The sequence below is a fragment of the Myxocyprinus asiaticus genome, chromosome 32 (genome assembly GCF_019703515.2).
Source record: "Myxocyprinus asiaticus isolate MX2 ecotype Aquarium Trade chromosome 32, UBuf_Myxa_2, whole genome shotgun sequence".
NCBI classification, from domain to species: domain Eukaryota; kingdom Metazoa; phylum Chordata; class Actinopteri; order Cypriniformes; family Catostomidae; genus Myxocyprinus; species Myxocyprinus asiaticus.
The window spans coordinates 15512367-15530601 of record NC_059375.1 but is presented as its reverse complement, the minus strand read 5'-3'; the positions used below and the strand labels follow the sequence as shown (position 1 = coordinate 15530601).

The 18235-nt window shown below is 43.2% G+C and overlaps 1 long non-coding RNA gene across 1 annotated transcript in view; it reads left to right on the top strand.

Annotated features, from left to right (window-relative positions):
* The first annotated feature begins 306 nt into the window (after nucleotides 1-306).
* The window catches only part of LOC127423188 (uncharacterized), a 36435-nt gene continuing 18506 nt past the window's right edge, over nucleotides 307-18235 (top strand). The window contains exon 1 of the long non-coding RNA XR_007894287.1: nucleotides 307-425. This is a non-coding gene — a long non-coding RNA (uncharacterized LOC127423188). The remainder of the gene's footprint in view (nucleotides 426-18235) is intronic.

Sequence of the window (18235 nt, the reverse complement as noted above, 5' to 3'; positions counted from 1 at the left end):
GAGGAGGCTGTTTGATTGGCGGAGGACCATTTGGTGGCGTACCCGAGGGTCGGAAGAGCCCTCCCATTCTCCCTCCCCTTCCCCTATGCTTTCCCCATTCTCTTCCCCCTCCCCTCTTCTTTCTCACTCTGCTCTCTCCCCAGAGCCCATTCCTGTCCCGCAGAGGCAAGGAGTCCCACCACCGGAGCCAGTTCCCCGCGTATGGGGTTTGCATCGCCCACAGCATCGACAGTGCCCCGCCCCTCTCCCCCTCAGGTGGAAGTGTCTGCTGACGCAGGTGCGGGCGTGGTGCCTGGGCCGGTCTGCTTGAGTTGCGGGGATCCGGGACACTTCCACAATGCCCTGTGATGGAGCTGGGAACGGTGGTCCGGATCTCCGACCCTCCGCAGGCTACCTCCGATCGGGCCGGAGCGTACCGGATACTGGTAAGAGTCAAGGGGGGTACTGACCATGCATTGGTGGACACGGGTTGTAATCAAACCACTATCCACCAACGATTGGTTCAACACGAGGCTTTGGGCACAGCTAAAACAGTGAGGGTGAAGTGTGTGCATGGGGATATTCACAACTACCTCATAGTGACCCTTGTGATTATATTCCAGGGAACAAAACATAGAGTGGATGCCACGGTTAGTTTCCGCCTCACCCATCCGCTGATTTTGGGGACTAATTGGCCTGAATTTAGAAATGTTTAAAGGGAATATGCACGGATGGGTCCTGCACAAAAGCGATGAGATATGAAATGTGCGATGCTCTGGCAGGGGAGGCGGAACCGGGGCCATCTTCGTCAGCTCCACGTCAGGATGACGTGAGGGGGGGAGAGGCTGCAGCCCCTCCCATCCTCGAGATTTCCCAAAGGGGATTTCCCTTTGGAGCAGTCACGAGACAAAACCCTTAAGCACACCTTTGACCAAGTGAGAGTGATCAATGGTCAAAAACTCCAGTCGAATGTCGCACTTTCATATCCTTATTTCGCAATTATAAACGAGCAGTTGTATAGAGTGACGCAGGATGCTCAAACAAAGGCAGATACAACCCAGCTTTTAATACCGTGGAACCATGGGGAAATGGTGTTCCAGGCGGCTCATTATAATCCCATGGTGGGGGTCATCTAGGGGGAAGAAAAACACTGAACCGCCTAATAGCCCGTTTTTAATGGCCGGGCATTGGCGGTGATGTCCGCAGGTGGTGTGCAGCATGCCGCGGATGTCAGCTGGTGAATCCACTGGCCACCCCAAAAGCGCCATTGCGCCCCCTTCCGCTGATCGAAGTCCCCTTCGAGAGAATTGGATTGGACCTCATTGGGCTATTAGAGCGGTCAGCATGCGGACATCGCTTAGTATTGGTCCTAGTGGACTATGCAACACGATATCCAGAAGCAGTGCCTCTACGCAGCATCTCAGCACGTAGTGTTGCGGAGGCACTCTTCAAAATAATCTCCCGGGTGGGGATTCCGAAACAAATCCTCACCGGTCAGGGCACAACCTTTATGTCACGGACATTACGTGAGCATTACGAATTATTGGGCATTAAATCGATCCGCACCAACGTTTACCATACACAAACAGATGGCCTGGTGGAGCGATTTAATAAAACCCTTAAAAATATGATTCTTATGTTTGTGCACGAGGATGCTAGAAATTGGGACAAATGGCTCGATCCCCTGTTATTCACAGTACAAGAGGTCCCGCAAGCCTCCACTGGGTTTCCCATTGGAGCTGCTTTATGGGTGGCGCCGTGCGGTGTGCTTGATATCATACACGAAGCTTGGGAGGAGGGACCTTCAACCAGTAAAAACAAAATTCAATACGTTCTTGATCTTAGAGCAAAACTCCACACTTTGGGGCAACTAACACAGGAGAATTTGCTCCAAGCTCAAGAATGACAGAGCCGACTGTATGACATGGGAACTCGGATGCGGGTATTTGGAGATAAGGTACTCGTATTACTCCCCATATCGAGCTCCAAATTACTCGCCAAGTGGCAAGGACCTTGTGACGTTGGCAACGGTAGTTCCGGAGAGGGCGGAGCTCAGGCCGGAGTTGAATACAAAACACAATCATTTCACCTCGGTCACTTGCGGAGATCACCTCTCACCGTATCAACTCACAGAGGTTGCCAAGTTGCATCAGTTTGCAGACATGTTTTCCTCTCTACCGGGTCGTACGAACCTCATCCAGCACCACATCGAGAACGAGCCGGGGGTAGTGGTACATAGCCGTCCCTACCGATTGCCCGAGCACAAAAAGAAAATTGGCCGGGAAGAATTGGATGCAATGCTCAATATGGGGGTAATAGAGGAATCCCACAGCAATTGGTCCAGCCTGGTTGTTCAAGTTCCTAAGAGCGACAGGTCTGTACGGTTCTGTGTGGATAATAGAAAAGTCAACGTGGCGTCTAAATTTGATGCATACCCAATGCCTCGCATTGATGAGTTGCACGATCGGTTGGGCACTGCTCGATTTGTTCGACACTGGATTTGACAAAGGGTTATTGGCAGATCCCCTTGACACCAATTTCCCATGAAAAAACAGCCTTCTCCACACCGTTTGGATTACACCAATTTGTTTGGCTTGTTTGGGGCCCCACCTACATTTCAGCGTCTCATGGACTGAATCCTCAGACCGCATTTGGTGTACACCACTGCCTATTTAGATGACATCATCATTTACAGTAATGACTGGCAGCGGCACATGCAGCATCTGAGGGCAGTTCTGAGATCACTGCAACGAGCGGGACTCACAGCAAACCCCAAGAAGTGCGCGATTGGGCGGGTGGAGGTATGATATCTGGTATTCCACTTGGGCCACAGGCAGGTGTGTCCCCAAATTGACAAGACTGCGACGATTGCGACCTGCCCGAGGCCAAAGACCAAAAAGGGGGTGAGACAGTTCCTGGGGCTGGCTGGCTATTATAGGTGATTTGTGCCTAATTATTCAGATGTCACCAGCCCGCTGACTGGTCTCACTAAAAAGGGAACTCCAGACCCAGTCCAGTGGACGGAGCAGTGTCAACAGGCATTCACACAGGTTAAAGCCACACTTTGGGGGGGGGGTGGCTCTCTCCCTTTTGTCTTGCAGATGGATGCTTCAGACAGAGGGCTGGGGGCTGTACTCTCACAGGTGGAGTGTCTTGCCATCAAGTGGGCGGTCCTCACTCTCCGGTACTACCTGTTGGGGCGGGCCTTCACCTTCTGCTTGGATCACGCTCCACTCCAATGGCTCCACCGTATGAAAGATACCAACGCGTGGATCAACCGTTGGTATCTGGCTCTTCAGCCGTTTAAGTTCAAGGTGGTCCACAGACCAGGAGCGCACATGGTTGTCGCCGACTTCCTTTCCAGAAATTGGGGGGGAGTGGTAGACAGGCCGGATGTCTCCCCAGCCTGAGTCGGGTGGTGGGGATATGTGGCAGCGGGGGATTAAAAGTCTTACCTGAGCCTGGAAAAACCTGCTTCCCTGTGTTCTCCTTCCCTTCTGCTGTGAAGTTTGTTACACTGGTGCTGAAACCCGGGAATTGAAGTTGGAGGAAGTATATATATATATATATATATATATATGCCAGTAGGAGGTGAAGCCATTGGAAGTGTTCGAGCTACCATCTTAGTATGCCTTAACTCCCATAGAGCGTTAAAGACTGAGCTGCCTGAGTTTTGCTGTAAACCATGGTTTGTCATTGTTGTATGTTAGTAAGTTCTAGCAGGAATGCACATGTCCTCACAGAAACTGATATATGATGTCACAGTATCTGTGAGCTCATACAGGTCGGTGGCTGCAGCTTCAAAAACACTCCAATCAGTGCAGTCAAAGTAGGCTTGTAGTTTCAGCTCTGCTTCATTGGTCCATTTTTTTACAGTCTTTACTACAGGTTTAGCTGATTTTAGTTTCTGCCGGTAGGTTGGAAGAAGATGAACCAGACAGTGATCAGAGAGACCTAAAGCTGCATGTGGGACAGAGCGATATGCATCCTTTATTGTTGTGTAGCACTGATCCAGTGTACTGTATTTCTGTCACTGTTGGGGTATGTAATGTGCTGTCTTTATTTGGGCAGTTCACATGCGAGATTTGCCTTGTTAAAATCTCCAAGAATAATAATAAGTGAGTCCGTTCATTGTTTCTCCGTGTCTGTGATCTGATCAGCCAGCTGTTGCAGTGCTGCATTTATGCACACATGTGGAGGAATATAAACACTCACAAGAATACACGAGGAAATCTCCCATGGCAAATAGAAAGGCTTACAGTTTATGAAGAGTGCCTCTAAAGTAGGACAGCACATCTTCTTCAGCGTTGTTACATCTGTACTCCAACATTCGTTGATGTAAAAACACATTCCGCCGCCTCTCGTTTTCCCCATTAACTCCGCAGTGCGATCTGCTCTGAACAGCTGGAAGCCCGGCAGATGTAATGCGCTGTCCGGAATGACTTCACTCAGCCAGGTAAAGCACAATGCAGCAGAATTTGCAAAGTCCTTATTTTTGTGGATGAGAAGTAATTCGTCTGTTTTGTTAGGAAGAGAGTGGAGATTAGCTAGATGGATGCTTGGCAGCATGGTTTGAAATCCACGCTGTCGGAGCTTGACCAGCGCGCCGGCTCGCTTCCCATGTTTGCGTCTTATAGCGTACTTGTACAGCACCGCAGATCCTCAAATTAAATGTCCAACAGAATGTCCGAATAATCAAAAACCGGTAAAAGATTGTCTGGCGTGTGCTGCCGAATATTCAGCAGCTCGTCTCTGGTAAAACTGAAAGGAAATAAATTACTAAACACAGGACAAACAAACAAAAACAGCAAAAGAACTGGAGAGCTCCACACCGAGAGGTGTGTGTGTGTGTGTATATATATATATATATATATATATATAGGTTTTTAGTTAAGTTTAGCCTAAATATTACTTTGAAACAACTTGCTATTATTTGTTAACTATTTTGTTGTGACTTAATTTTTCTTTTGGTGTGACTTAATTTTTGTAAGAAAAGGAAGCTGAATGATCTCATACATTTGTGAATATCTTACAAAGGTTTTCCAGCTATGTTGACTTAAGATGACCTTAAGTTGAATTTGCTTAAAAAGTGTGATGCAAAAATGCTATGTATATATTTTAAGTAAATCCAATTTTCAGTACATGTCGAGCACTTTATTAGGACCATAGTGTTCCTAATAAAGTGATCAGTGAGTGTATATTAGGCACTAGGCACATTTTATTTTCTAATTTGATTAACTGGAACTGTACTGTATGGCGGTATTATCATCCCTTTCACCATGTTTCTCTTAGCAAGAAAGACACATTTTCCATGGGTAGACCATTCATGCTTTTTCTGTGATGCAAAAGATAGCAGCCGAAGTGAGAACAGGTGGCAAAATAAAACACATTGAGCTGCTCAAAAAAGTTACAAGATCACAATTAATTTTAAATGATAGGGGTGAACAAGGTCCTCCTCGCCCCCTGTTAAGAGTTTTCAAATATGTTAGTTAGCCTATGTTAACGCTGGTAAGTGCAGGTTTTGTGCTGGTTTAGCCATTAACCAGCAAATAAATAAATACTGGTTAACCAGCATTGGTGTCCTGGTGAGACTGGTTGACCAAGGAAGTCTTATTGGTTATGCTTGTTAAGAAGCCTATAACGGGGACACCAGCTCAACATGCATGCTGGGGTCCAGCATCAAAACACAACATATGCTGGTGACCAGCAATGCTGCTCTTTTTAAAAGGTCATACTAGAGAGTCCATACTAGAGATGTCCTAAGGATATTAGTTGTAGATCAGGATTAATGTTGCACCAGAGATGTGGCTCAACAGCACATTTATCTTAATTCCCCCTCTGCTTCACTTTTTGGATGCAGTCCTGTTATAGGAATCCACTGCCAGATCTTTTCAATGTCTTCAGCTACAACACTGTTTTTCATTTGCAGTGTCATTAGGCGCTTAAATTCATTGATTCCTGATTCAAGTCTCTTCAGTTGGAGCCAATGGAAATGAATAAACAACTTAATTAACTTTTAATGAAAAGGCTTGAATGCCTCAGCCCCACTCTGCCTAATTTCCTAAACATGATGGCACCAGATTTTTATAATTTGAAAATTGGATTAAAAGAGTGCTGGGAAAGAAAGGAATCATGGCTTATTTTGGTTAGTTTTACACACTTCTGGGAATTACATGCTTATAATGAGTTGATATTTGTCTTTATGCTGTGTGTTCATGTGAGAGAAGGGCAGAGAAAGTTGGAGTAAGAGCTGGAAAAGGAAATATTTTAGAGACTTGCATTATGAAAAATAAATTCATTTGACAAAAACAGAGTTTGGTGAATTCCTATCTATCATATTTATTTATAAAACCTAAACTGCAAAGACAGCATGTTTTTCTAAATTTACTGAAATGTGTATTTTTGTCATCAGGAACTTGCAGATATGCATTTATGTGGTTTCTGCATTTTTGTGTGTATCTGTGTGTGAGTGCACGTGCATTTGGAAAACATATGCTGTTGGCTTGAGAGGTCTGTTCTCAGAAGCAGGAGATAATTCCTCAGTGACAGATGTTTCCAGATGTGTGGAATACTTACTAATTGCAAAAGACTCCCGCAGAGCCATTTCTAACCCCCACTCGCTGCCGCTTTCCATGCAAGACTTTAACATTAAAACCTGCTCGGGGATAAACTTTAACTAACACTCTACTAAGATCTCACTATGTGGACACACACTGGCACACATGTACATTGGGATAAGACTCATTTTACCAATTACATGATCATTAAAAACGTCTTGTACTAAGCTGAGAGGAATGCCAAGACAAATGCCAAGTGAAAGATGCTCTGTTCCAAACCTTAGTGAGCTGTTTACTTATGCAGCATTAAGGCATCATAGGCATGCTTCTGATGCAAAAGCTGTTCCAAAAGTGAGCCAGCATAATTTGTTGCCTCCAAAAACACCTAGTTTTGGCCAAATTCTTGGCCAAGAATTCGGGTCGCACACCGGATGAAGAGCACCTAGCTGCTTCACATCACAGGTAGGGCAAGGCACAGGTATCGCACATAGAATGAGTCCTTGGCTGTCTAGAACAGTGAATCTAATCCCCGTTAGGGATAGAACAATACAAATTGCATTACTTTAATATTTCATTGGACCGCCTTTAGCTTTGAGTATGGCATGCATTCGTCGTGGCATTGTTTTGACAACCTTATGCAACGTCACATCATTTATTTCTATCCAGAGTTGCATTAATTTTTGGCCGAGATCTTGTATCGATGACGTGAGAGTCGAACCACAATTTAAAATGTAATATACACATAATTACACACAACACAATATACAAATAATAACATACAATGTACAGTATACAATACACACAATATAGAATACACATTAAACAATAAAAATAGTATATATAGTATGTATAAAATATACAGTAGGTTGTATTGTACTGTATTGACATACAGGCTGTCGGTTGATAGTAAGTTGCCAGTGTGTTGTTAAGCAAGAATATAATTTATGACAGTCCGGTGTGAGATAATAAGAGTAATAAAGTGCAGTGCTGATGTATTTGATCGTGAGAGATCAAGAGTTCAAAAGTCTGATTGCTTGGGGGAAGAAGCTGTCATGTAGTCGGCCGGTGCGTGTCCTGATGCTGTGATACCGCCTGCCTGATGGTAGCAGTGAGAACAGCCCGTGGCTCTGGTGGCTGGAGTCTCTGATGATCCTCCGAGCCTCTGATATGTCCAGGAGGGAGGGAAGCTCACCTCCGATGATGTGTCTGGCAGTTCGCACCACCCTTTGCAGGGCTTTGTGGTTGTGGGCGGTGTTATTGCCATACCTGGCGGAGATGCAGCCAGTCAGGTTGCTCTCTACAGTGCAGGTGTAGAACTGTGTGAGTATGTGGTGGTTCATTCCAAACTTCCTCAGCCGTCTCAGGAAGAAGAGGCGCTGAAGAGCCTTCTTCACAACGGCCTCAGTGTGGACCGACCATGTGAGTTCCTTAGTGATGTGGACACCCAGGAACTTGAAGCTGCTGACTCTCTCCACTGATGCTCCATTGATGGTGATGGGGCTGTGTTCTCTTTCTCTTCTCCTGAAGTCCACCACAAGCTCCTTTGTCTTAATTATTAATTATTTCTGATAGTAACACTGATCTAAACAACCAGTAAAGCCCTACACAGTACTGATATATATTTAGCTATTTATTTTATTTTAAATCTTTATTTAAATGGTCAGCAACTGACTGACACTAAACATACAGTACTGATGTTAAGCTATTTATTATATTTTTATTTATTCTTTATTTAAATGGTCAGCAGTTGACTGATACTGAGCATACAGTACTGATGTATATTTAGCTATTTCTTTTATTTTAATTCTTTATTTAAATGGTCAGCAACTGACTGACACTAAACATACAGTACTGATGTTAAGCTATTTATTGTATTTGTATTTATTCTTTATTTAAATGGTCAGCAGTTGACTTATATAGTACTGGTGTTTATTTAGCTTTTATTTTATTGTAATTTATTCTTTATTTAAATGGTCAGCAATTGACATACTAAACAGTACTGATGTTTTTTAAGCTATTTATTGTATTTTTATTTATTCTTTATTTAAATGGTCAGCAATGGACTTATACTAAACAGTACTAATGTTTATTTAGCTATTTTATTTTTATTTATTTTTTTATTTAAATGGTCAGCAACTGACTGATACTGAACATACAGTACTGATGTTTTTTAAGCTATTTATTGTATTTTTATTTATTCTTTATTTAAATGGTCAGCAATTGACTTGTACTAAACAGTACTGATGTTTATTTAGCTATTTATTTCATTTTTATTTATTCTTTATTTAAATGGTCAGCAACGGACTGATACTGAACATACAGTACTGAGGTTTTTAAGCTATTTATTGTATATTTATTTATTTTTTATTTTCTCAGTGTTCATTTCTAGAATTTGTTGACTATGTATAATAATAATATCAAATATTCTTTGATAAAAATATTTGATTAAGGAAGCAGCCTTCTGGGTACCTTTGCATAGTCATATCGGTGCAAAATCCGTGAACAATCCACATAGAAAGGTCTGTTTTCATTCCATCTCAAAAATTAACTATAATGGCCACCATATCGGTAATCAGTGAATTTTCCCCCTCTAAAATCAGTATCGGTCTCAAAAATTACCATATCGTTCGGGCTCTATTCCCAATCATGTAAATTCTCATCACATTGTGCATGAGGAAATGCTCTTACTTTCACTATTAAACATAGCTGTGAGTTCTGCTGTCGATTTTTTAAAATGTGACTTCACCAAGCATTTTAGTGATCTCCGATCTTTCTCATCACGTGAGAGTTCGGCAATTTCTACACATTTCTTCCTCGAAGCTGATGGTTCACCACTATACTTACAGGTTTTAATAATGCGTTGGACAGTTCTTAACCCACTTCCAGTGATTTAAGCAATCCTTATTTATTTATTTTTTATTTTTATTTTTTTTTGCTTGATGCAGGACAATAATTTGCCTCTTCTGAATTTAGCTTTTAGAAGTACTGGTATACCTGGATAATTGCCTTGTTTTGTTACAACTAGTTTTGAAGGTTCAGTTGTTTGTGATCTTTTATTATATAGAAAAATATGAGAAACTTTTATTATTTGAACTTTGAGCATTTAAATTGTGTTTTAGACAACTTTATTCTGATGAGAAATTAGAATGTACATTGTGCTCTGAAAAATAACCACAATTTTCAGTCATGGTTTGTTAATTAAGTGTTGTTATATCGAATCAAGATTATATAGAATCGTGAACCTTATATCATACTTCAAACCGAATTGCGAGATAACCATATCGTCCCACCACTTATCACCATACAGGCACGTTTCATATGAAGGTGTTTGCACTTTTTAAAGAATTAACATTGTGACGTTGATGAGTTTGCAGGTTGGTGTATAGAAAACAAAACATTGCAACTGTGCAAACATTAAGATTATAAAGGGCAACATTTATTATGCAACATATAGCCTAGCCTTTATAGGGCCCTAGGATTTCCGTGATGCAGAAAACATGGACGGAAACCCCGAATCCAGCCTGTGACAAGGTTTGTTCTGTGATGGATAAGGAGGAAGCAGGAGCCGGTTTCCACAGTTCACATGAGTCAGAGTTTTATTTAACAAAATAATTACTTTTCAGCTTCACACTCAAAACACAAAATTCTGCTTTGCAACTTAAAAGTTAAGACAAGTCAGCTTTTCAGCACAACACTCTATAATATGGAAACACAGTCTCTGGTGTGCAACTCTCTCTCTGTGGACTGGATCATCTTTTATCTCCCCCGTCTCTCACTGCAAACACAGAAACAGCAGTTAGTCTCAGGTGGAACTCCTTAATGCTTTCTCTCTCTCCAGATGGGCGCTCGACCACGCCCTCACCTCCACATACCCCCACCGCCCGACTCAAGCCGGGGGAACCGTCCAGACTTTTTTAAGGTCTTATTAAATCGTTTGACCAAGCTGTTCGTTTGTGGATTGTACAAGCTTGTCCAAATCGATTTAATACCCAACAACTCGTACAGCTCGCGTAGTGTACGTCACATGAAATTAGTGCCCTGATCAGTGAGGATTTCTTTCGGAATCCCCACTTGGGAGATTATTCTGAAGAGTGCCTCCGGAATACTACGTGCTGAGATGTTGCGAAGAAGCACTGCTTTCGGACATATGGTGCGCAACCCCCTTTAGGAAACATCGCATGTATCCTTTGTAGAGAAGTCAATCCCAAAATGCTTTGCTCTGAGCACAGTAAAAAAAAAAAATCCAAGGTGGTGGACAAAGTTAGAGAAATGCAGGTTATAAGTATGCTATTATATTATTATAATATACTGTTTACTATGTTTTATTTAACACTGAAAAGTAAAAAATAGTCCAGTGTTATTTAAAATGGACTCTCCTACCCAATATTTATGTATGCTATGTATTTTTTGCTTAAATAGACTACTATGTTGTCTGCTTAGCAGCATACTAACGTCCAAATCGATATGAATCAATTGTCAGAGAAGTCTGTCTGGTAGAGTACTATTTGTGTGGCGTGCAGAGATGCTGCCTATGTAGAGCCTTCCAAATAGATCACTTATGAGGTTGCATCTCGGATAGGGTGCTTCCTAAGAAAGAAGCTGCCTATGTGAGCAATAAACAGTGGGGCAGCTTACCAAATTCTGGAACAGAAATTAAGTGTGGAAATGAAGAATTCTACTGTTTGTGGTAGAAATCATAAATTTTGGCCAATTTATACAGATTTCCTCCTCATAACGATGTTGTTTGGTACATGATTGTTACTGCCATAGAGAACACAGGGATTATAAGAGTTTAGACACGGTTGAGCAAGAGCAAGTAGGCAGGGGGGCACAAAATTTAGGTTACTTTACATTCACCATTCACAGTAAAAAGCTCATACATATGAAGATATTTTGCTATGCTAATCAATACAGCAACACTTTTCCCTCAAAGCAATCTTACCTATATAATAACCATTATTCTTTTAAGTGTTAACAACCCTCTCCCCCTATTTTTTTTAAGGCTGAACAGAGTGTTACGTGCCTACAGATTCTCATGAAGGTTAACAGGCTCTCCTGCAGGCTGGCATCCCCAGACTGATGGGCCATGCTGCCTGCCAGCTCGATCTGCGTTGGCCAGGGGCTGTCCATAGCTCCTCCAGCAACGGCATGCTGGTTCTGAAGGCTTGATCTCAGGCCAACAGGTCTGCCTTTAATCATGGAGCAGAAGCCGAACAAAGCACTCAGGAGTTTGCTTGCTTGCATTCTTGGATGATTCAATTTGGTGCCGTGCCATTAGGACTGACTATGTTTTAGCGGTATCTTGGGTTGTTTTATCACATGTATAGTCTGTCTTAAAGCACTGGAAAGCCACATCCAGTAGAAATGATATTCCCTATTGAAAAGGCCAGCATTGCCGGTCCCCAGCATGGGATGCTAGTGTGTTGGTGTCCCCACCAGATGGCTTAATTAGGTAAACCTGTATGAGTTTATTGGTCAACCAGCTTCAGCAGAACATGCTGATTGAGCAGCATTTTTTGTTGTTGATCAGCATGGCTTTAATTATTCACTAGCTAGACCAGCTCCAAACCAGGCTAAATTTGAATGGATATTCATTTAGCAGTGCCAAGTACAGTGAGGGGGTGTTTTGGTGGAAGAACATTTTCATTAAAGGATTAGTTCACCCAAAAATGAAAATTCTCTCATCATGTACTCACCCTCATGCCATACCAGATGTGTATGACTTTCCTTCTACTGCAGAACATAATTGAAGATTTTTAGAAGAATATTTCAGCTCTGTAGGTCCATACAATGCAAGTGAATGGGTGCCAAAATTTTGACACTCCAAAAAGCACAAAGGCAGCATAAAAGTAAGACTCCAGTGGTTAAATGCATATCTTCAGAAGTGGTATGATAGGTATGTGTGAGAATCGGATCAAAATTTTAGTAAAGTTTTGCTAGAAATTTTTCTCCCTGTCCAGTAGAGGGTGTATGCACTTTGGTCAACATCTGTTGTTTTAATTTGTGCTTTATAAATACATTTGAATTGAATTGAAAGAATGTGAATCACTAAAAAGACAAGAATAATGTGAACATTAAAGAAGGAGAATATATAGTAAAAATTGACTAAAATATTGATCTGTTTATCACCCGCATTTATCAGATTGCTTCTGAAGACATCGATTGAACCACTGGAGTCATATTAATTACTTTTGTGCTTACCTATGTGATTTTTGGAGCTTCAAAATGTTGGCACCCATTCACTTGCATTGTATGGACCAAAAGGGCTGAGACATTTTTCTAAAAATCTTAATTTGTGTTCTGCTGAAGAAAGAAAGTCATATACATCCAGGATGGCATAAGGTTGGGTAAATGATGAGAGAATTTTCATTTTTGGGTGAACTAACCTTTTAAACTCTGGGATTGAATGAAACATACTCAACAATTATCAAGTCACGTAATTCAAGTTCCCTGTCTGTCACTCACTCGATGTTGTGTCAGTCTAGTGATACTAGGGGTTTGATACGTGGTCACGACGGACGCCTCGAACTCGGACTGGGGCACCATGTGCAATGGGCAGGCAGTGTTGGAGCTCTGGACGGGGCCCCGACTCCAATGGCACATCAACTGCTTAGAGTTGCTGGCAGTATCGCTGGCCCTGGGGAGGCTCCAGCCGTTGATTCAGGGCAAGCATGTGTTGGTCCGAACCGACAACACGGCAACCGTAGCGTACATAAATCGCCAAGGTGGTGTACGCTCGCATCGCATGTCGCAACTCACCCACCGCCGCCTCCTCCTCCTTTGGAGTCAGCAGACCTTGAAGTCTCTGCAAGCCACTCACATTCCAGGCACCCTCAACCGTGTAGCAGACGCACTCTCATGGCAGGTAACGCTCTGCAGGGAATGGAGACTCCACCCCCACATAGTCCAGCTGATTTGGGAGAGATTCGGGGAGGCACAGGTAGACCTGTTCGCCTCCCAAGACTCTTCTCACTGCCCCTTGTGTTACTCCCTGTCCGAGCCCCCCTCGGCACGGATACCTTGGCACACATCTGGCCTTGGGGGCTACATAAGTATGCATTTTCTCCTGTGAGCCTCATTGCACAGACTCTGTGCATAGTCAGGGAGGACGAGCAGCAAGTCCTATTCGTTGCACCGTACTGGCCCAACTGGACTTGGTTCTCGGATCTGACACTCTTGACAGGAGCACCTCCCTGGCGCATTCCCCTAAGGCAGGACCTTCTCACTCAGGGGCAAGGCACGCTCCAGCACCTGCGGCCGGACCTCTGGAATCTCCACGTCTGGCTCCTGGACGGGACACAGAAGACCTAGCAGGTCTTCCGCCAGCACTCAGGCCAGGGCCCCCTCTACGAGGCGGCTGTATGCCTTGAAGTGGCGTCTTTTCGCTAACTGGTGTTCTTCCCGTGGGGAAGACCCACAGAGATGCACTGTTGGGCCTGTGCTGCCTTTTCTTCAGGAATGGCTGTTTCCCTCTACCCTGAAAGTGTACGTGGCTGCCATAGCAGCTCACCACGATACACTGGATGGCAGTCCCTCATGACAGTGACAGTGGCACGTAATGTGCGCTTTTTTCCACAACAGCTCCCCGTACCGGTGAACTCTGGATGCCTCTTTAATTCTTTAGCACTGTCCGGTGACGAACTCGGTGGAGGAATAACGCCACCAGGCCCAGTACTCATGGTATTCCCCTTTTCAGGTGAGCCCGTGTGCTTGGGCTCAGTGCTCCATGTGTGGTGACTCCCCTTTGGTAATCCCGTATGATGAGTTTCCACTGTTCGGTTTTCCCCTTAGGTGAAACCTGTGTTTCCCCTCATCAGAGCTTTCTCTGTCTCGGCCACTGTGCTGCGTACCCTCTCTGTAGATAGGGTCCTCCTGTGGTATCATTCCGTATGTGTACTTCCCCGTTGGTAAGTCCATGTGAGGTATGCTCCACATGTTAACCTCCCTCCGGCAGGATGTGGTCTCCATAGTGCTCTCATTCCTGGAGATGGAAGAGCACTTCCCAGTGTTATTCTAGAAAGTGCTCAGCAGGAGATTGCTTAACAGCAAATTAAGAAAGGCACCGGCAGTAGCCTACTTGGGTAAGTGCCTTCTCCACCCTTAACGGGACTAGGGAGACGCCTTACCTAACTCGCTGGAAGGTCATGACATGGTTGAGCACTCGCTGCGAGGCACGCAGCAGCTTGCCTGTGTCCACTCTTCCGTACCTCGTGATACAGTTCAGCGCCAGCGCCGTTTCCTATAGGAACCCCTAGTGTCACTACATCGACACAACGTCGCGTGAGTGACAGACAGGGAACGTCTTGGTTACTGATGTAACCTCTGTTCCCTAATGGATGGAACGAGACGTTGTGTCCCTCCTGCCGTGGCGCTGACCTGGCCACTGACATGGCCGGGACTCTCTATCGCCTCCTCAGCATAAATCTGAATGAGTGATGCACGGCATCTCTTTTTATACCCGTATGTCTGGGCAGAGAGTGGCATGCAAATTCCACTCGGCAATTTTCATTGGCCTTTTCTATTTTAAGCAAAGGTGATAGGGGCTCTCATGATCAAACCCCTAGTGTCACTACATCGACACAACGTCTCATTCCCTCCATCAGGGAACAGAGGTTACATCAGTAACCAAGACGTTACATTGACTCATGTATAGTTTTTTAATTGTTATACTGTATTATTGAAATGAGATTACAATACAAAACAATGAATCATATCAGAGAAGGTTAGAAAATGGATTCAATACTACAAATAGTTTGCAACTTAAAGGGATTGTTCACCAAAAATGTAAATTCTCTCATGATTTACCCTAAAGTCACTCCAAGCCTGTGTCACTTTTTTTATGATAACCATCAAATAATTAATGACTTTTAATAAACAAATTTAACTAATATTGGTATTATATTTATGCTATATAGCCAGAGTGGAACTGGCTTCTCCAGCTGAGCCTGGTTTCTCCGAAAGTTTTCTTCTTTGAAGGTTTGGGTTCCTTGCCACAGTTGCCTTTGGCTTGCTCACTGGGGGCCTAAAGAAAAATAATTTTTAAAGCATTAATCTTATTAATGCATTAACGGTGTAAGAACATGCATGAAAACACTCTCATTGTTTGATAATTGAGGAATGGTGAAATTGACTAGATTAGACTGATCCAGGCGTGGTATGAGAACTGTGGAATGTGAAGCATGAGGAAAGACTGATCCAGGTGTGGTATGAGAACTGTGGAATGTGAAGCATGAGGAAGTGTAATTGAGCTTTAACTCATGATCGCAACTAGTTAAGGGCAGATGTCAATATTTTTTGTGAAAAATTAGTTATATTTTTGTCTGTTCTAACCCAAAACCTTATAGCTTCAGAAGACAGATTAAACCACATGAGTTGTATGGATTATAGGGCTGGGTAAAAATATAGATTTTCCGATGCATCGCATCTTCGTTTGTATGATCTCGATCTCAATTCTTAAATCCCAAGATCGATCTTTCACTTAATGTGGTAACCCTCTATTATGCAAGTAAATCACTTGCATGTGCAACCAAATCTCACGCTATGCGACTAAAAATGACTATGATTGGTCACTGGCTAGTAAAAGTTCAGATTTCACTCACCAGTGATTGAGTAGTAAAGTTGAGAAGTTATTTGCATGTTGAGAGTAAAAGTTCGTTTCTGTGTGTCCAAAGACGAGATCCACAGATCCATATGTCATTGCATAATGTCTCTTTTAATACCCTGTCTTTTTTTTTACAGTCAGTTGTTGATTTAAAAGCAGCAAAAAAAGACATTTTTAATTCAAAACACACATGGATGCACTAAAGAAATTACGCACGTCTGCTCTTCTTATGTGCGCTTACTGGCTGATGCTGCTAGTCTTAAAAATACAGTACAGATTAAGCATATCAATGTAAATGTAAATGTTCTACATATCAGTGTAAATACTTGTAAGTGCAAATTATGCAAGTAAACAATACAAATTTATAGCGACATAATATATTCAATTCCAAGACATGAATTAATAGAATAGACTGAATTTGAACATTTTTGCTAAACAAAGCTAAAAGCTTTTGAACAAAGCTAAAATGTGACCAGTTTTATGAAAAACTATTGATAAAATATAATTTGTAAAATTAATATTTTTGAATTGTACCTAGAAGAGTTGCCTTTATAATTTAAAGCATTAGCTGTTTGAGAATTTCTTTTATGTAAGCAAAATTGACATTTTGCCATATGAATCGAATCTAGAGCTTGTGAATCAGTATCGTCTCTGGAAATCTGTATCAATACCAAGCCCTAATGGATTAACTTTATGCTGCGTTTATGTCCTTTTTGGGAGCTTGGATGTGTTGATTTACATTTTATGGATTATTCACATCATATCTTTGTGTTCACCGTAGGAAATAAAGTCATACAAATTTAAGACGGCATAAGGGTGTAACAAACTGGCCATGGAGACAGTGTTAGGATCCATGTGCAGGAAGTTTATTAAAGTACACAAGCAAACAATTCAAATCGGCAGGCAAATAGAGGTAGTGGTTAAGCAGGCGGTATAATCCAATAAACTAAAAAGACAGTCCAACGAGGCAAACAAAACAAAGGGGTATCCAAAGGCAGTAAATCCAGGAAAACAGGCAATGGTCATAACAAGAGAACAATCAGCAATGGCAATGGAATAACGCTTGGTAAGGCAGGGTAAACTGGCAATACTTCACAAAGTCAAAATAGAACAGCATGGTATTTATATAGTTTAAACAGGAAGTCACCAAAGAAGAAACGGTACAGAGTTAGTATTCGGGAGAGGGCTCCCTCTGGTGGTTGGTATGAGGGGTAACAAACTCGGATGTTACAGAACCCCCCCCCCCCCACGTACAACTCCTGATGTTCTTCTACCGGGACGTCCCCTTGGTTGTGGTGCTGGAGGATTAGGATGGGCATGATGAAATTCTTGGTTCAGGGATGGGTCCAATATGTCCTTGGCAGCTACCCATGATCTCTCCGCTGGTCCGTAGCCCTCCCAGTCCACCAAGTATTGCATCTGGCTCCCTTGTCGTCTTGAGTCCATGATCTCTCTGACCATATACGCTGGGGCTCCATCTACCTCCAATGGAAGGGGAGGCTCAGAATCCATGGTTCCAGAGCCAGACGCCAGGTGGACGGGTTTCAGCAAGGACACATGGAAGGAAGGATAAATGCGGTAATTAGCAGGAAGCTCTAAACGGTAAGTAACTGGGTTTATTTAATGGATAATTCTGAAAGGATCCACATACCTTGGACTGAGCTTCCTGCAGGGTAGCCGCAACTTGAGATCCCTTGTGGACAACCAGACCCTCTGTCCTGGCTGATAGTTGGGATGGGGGCGCCTCCATCAGTCAGCCTGGAAGCGTTGTGCTCGGACCGCTCGCTGTAACCGAACATGTGCGCTGTCCCACACCCTCTCGCTTCGCCTAATCCAATCGTCTGCCGCTGGCACCATAGAAGGTTCTCCTGACCAAGGGAACATCAGGGGTTGGTAGCCCAGCACGCATTGGAAGGGGGTTAAACCCGTAGAGGTATGAGTGAGGGAATTCTGTGCATATTCGGCCCAGGGCAGGAAGATGCTCCACTTCTCTGTTCAAGGATACAATAGCTCCGAAGATATCTGGCAATCTCTTGGTCTGCCAATCATTGGCCTGAGGGTGATAACCAGAGGTGAGACTCACATTAATGTCCAGTTG